This window comes from Bactrocera latifrons, unplaced genomic scaffold (genome assembly GCF_001853355.1).
Source record: "Bactrocera latifrons isolate USDA-ARS-PBARC rearing strain unplaced genomic scaffold, ASM185335v1 scaffold_27, whole genome shotgun sequence".
NCBI classification, from domain to species: Eukaryota; Metazoa; Arthropoda; class Insecta; order Diptera; family Tephritidae; genus Bactrocera; species Bactrocera latifrons.
Genome location: NW_017536296.1, coordinates 521235 through 524977, shown reverse-complemented (window position 1 = coordinate 524977; position 3743 = coordinate 521235). Strand labels below are relative to the sequence as shown.

The 3743-nt window shown below is 34.3% G+C and overlaps 1 pseudogene; it reads right to left on the bottom strand.

The window, feature by feature from the left end:
- Window positions 1-3194: 3194 nt before the first annotated feature.
- On the bottom strand, window positions 3195-3517 carry LOC108969884 (annotated as a pseudogene).
- Between the last annotated feature and the right edge of the window lie 226 nt (window positions 3518-3743).

The window sequence follows — 3743 nt, the reverse complement described above, 5'->3', positions numbered from 1 at the left end:
GCAGGCAAAGACGATATCGCGGAAGCACAGCCAAAACGCGGTTATTTTTGTTTACAGTTACATAAACACATATACACTTTGCTMCACATATACTCACACATGCACATACTCATACATACATACATACATATATATACATATATTTATATATTTCCAAATTCACTTGTATTCGCTTTGTGATCTCGAATGCGCCTTCAGTCTTAGCGACGCATGTAATCACTCACACACTAACTTCTTCGCACATATACAAAAAATATTGTTGGGGCATCTCCACCACCCGTTGCAGTGCTTGCACGTATCTTGCCAACGGCAGGCACAACGCTTCGTTTGCAAGGCGTTAGTGTGGTGGAAGCAAATGAAAAACGCCAAAAGCATTGACAGCCACGACGTTGACATTAACGGTGAAGTTGACGCTGGCTACGTGCGAGACCTTCAAATGTGGTATTAGGGGAAAAATTGGATTCATAGATCGCGGCATTATGAGGCTTCTAGCTGCTTCATGGTTGATGGATGGCAGCGGGCTCCTTTGCATGGCGCTTTTTAAGTGGCCTTGGGCGGCGGTAACACACAGCTACACTAATGTATATGTATGTACATATATATATATTGAATATAATATATATATATATGTATAACTGTATGTGTGTTTAGTGCTTTAGTAGGCATATATGCTTGTCTTTTTTTGCTGAGGCTTAGCATGGCTTGTGCGCGCTTTCAATTCAATAAGCAAATTGGTTGATTATGCAAATTTTTATTTCATTAGTGTCACAAACAGTACATTTACGTGGTGAGCGCTGCTTTGTTTTTGTGTTAATAAAAGTGAAAGCCAAACATTGCATACATATAGACAAAAAAATAAATAAAAAAAAAAATTAAAAAAAAAAACGGCAAACAAAAAAAATCATAAAAAAATATGTTGTTTTATATTATTATCATCTCTCTTTTTCAGTCTCAAAAATAGACTGTAGCTTATATAAATAGAAAGATCTTAGAAAAAAATATGTTGCTTTATATTATTATCTCTAATTTTGTGTCTACGAATTTCTATTTTTTTATTTTGTTTTTTGATTTTCCAGTTTTCTGCTTTCACTTTTCTTATGGAGGTATGTACATACATATAAGCTACAGTCTATTTTTGTCAAATTTTATGGCCGTCTCGTGCTACAGCGCTTAGTGGCTTTTGTTTCGATTTGCCTTTCTATTAAAATTTTATTTCTAGCGCAGTTGGCTGACCGCAAACCACGATTGATTGAAAAATTAAAGCAATTTAAAAGAATAGCTTATTAAGTATTAGAAATAAATTGTCTGTGCACAAAAAAAAAAAAAAAAAAAAAAAATAAAAAAAAAAAAAATAAGAAAAAAAAAAAAAAAAAAAAAAAAAAAAAAAAAAAGGCTTGAGGTCTTTGGAGAAACCAATAGAAGGATGCCAGTTTAGTAGAAAGGCCATAATCAAAGCGAGTAGGTATTGCTCTCGCAGTTTTTATTTGAAAATTTTCGGTATTTTATAATTACTAAAAATATTTTTTAATAATTTATTTATCCGTTTTCGTAATACACTTAATATATATTCGCTAAGCAATTACTTATTTCACTTTTCATAATGTTAAAAATTCAAAATTTTATATTTACGTATACGGCATGGATGCCCATTTATAAGAGATCGCTGTATCAACACCAGTATCAAACCGCAGCTATTTAACGAGCACTTATTTCAACTACAATACACTGTAAAATGCATAAATTAACAAGAAGTCAATGAAGAACAATTGCTACACAATTGTGTTACGTATACGCCGTGGATAACCACATAAATAATATGCTTCAGCGTAGATATCGGTGAACGGTGAGATTTGGTTGACTTTCTATGAATGCAGAAGAAATAAAGAAGACAACAAATCAATCGAGACTTAGTTGGCACACAACTGTATTACGTATACGCCATGGGGTATATACAAGTGTGTGCGACAATGTTAATTAAAATCTGGTAAAATTAGCATTTATATCAAATAATGTGTACTTTACCATACATAAATATAAAATAAAAATAATTTTCCCCACCAATCGATTGTTATGAAATTGTGTTACTCATACGGAGTCTTATCGTTCGGCATATTTTATTTAGCAGCATGCATCTTCCGTTTCTAAAAAAAATAAGTAAGGAATCTATCTTTTTGCTATAGAATTGCTACATTTTTTCCTAGAACTATGCAAGTATGCAAATATATTAACGCATTAACTGATCATAGATACCACATGCTGCCGTATCGCTTGTTGTCTGTTTCTAGAGTCGCTTTAGCATCTTTTTCCGTGCATATGACATGACCATTAGTGTTTTGACATTAACTCTCACGCAAATGGCACCACAGATCTTGCGGATAACAGTGCTCTAGAATGCTCCAAATGCTTCCTCATCAATTTTCCTCATAAGGATGGGTGTATAAAACAAGACACTAATATGGCGTAGTTTTTGTACGTCGAGAGAAAGATATGTTTATCAATTGCCTACCAATCTCTAGCACTAGTAAGTAATAGTAATAGTAATTCAGACTCAGATTGGTGAAATTTATGCTGAATCAGCAAGAGACACAGTCCTGCAGTCTTTCAAATGTATGGCTGTCAAGAGTGACGTAGTTCCAAAAACGCTATTAATCTCCGCTTGTGGCAACCAGGATCTTTCTCTTGCTCTCATTCATTAAAAAACGAACAAATTTTGCTTTTATTTCTAGGCTGTAAAATGCTTTTGTTAAGGCCTTAAATCTCAATATCATCTGCGGACTCCACTAGCATAGTGCTTTTAAAATAAACCGTGTTTTTGCGGTTCAGATTAGAGATAATGAGAAAAAATAACCCTATTTAACAAATCGTCTGGTATATGTAGAACAGATTCTGGTGGACAAAAGCAGCAATGTTGTCGAGCTCTATAGTAAAAAGTCAAGACTTTAAACCAGTAACAGTAACATCGTCCCTATATATAATATTATCTATCCCATGCTTAATTTTTCGAATACAAGTTGATAGATTATTCATTGTTATTGGTAGGGATGGTCTTTGTGGGACAAAACAAATACTAATTTTGCAACAATTCTCTAAAAAACAGCAATATCCGTATTAATATCACAATGGAAATGCATGCACGTAAGACAATAAGAAGTTCACATAACAGTTAATGTTTGGTCATAATCAAATGCGACACTTTAATCTTGAGTTGTTTGGTCGGAGAGACCGAAAACCATATCGTCATCTTTCTCGAACTCCGGCTCCTCCTTTTCGGCAGCACCGCAAGCATCAGCACTAGCAGCTGGAGCAGAGGCAGCAGTAGCAGCAACAAACTTGCTGGGGACTTTGATGATCACTTGATGGTAGCAGCTTCCTTGCAGCTTCTGTTAGCAATAGCGAACAGATTCTGAAAACCATTGGCAACACTGTATGGTACAGAAGCAATAGTTGGGTAACCAATCTGTAACGATACGGCAGCCAAATTAGCAATACCAGCTGGGAATCTCACACGCAGAAACATATAAGCTAGAAAAGCGCGAAATATATAATAACGGCAATTTATTTGAGTGCTAAACCAATCGCTATATTATATACTCTACCAAAGGCTAGGTTTTGTCATACATTTGAAATTTACCAGCATATAATCATAATTATTTCAAATAAAAATACAAATGAAACATTTAATAGTCTCACAACTACTACGTGCCACTTGAAATAAATCAGATAATATTTATGTGTGTTGAAAT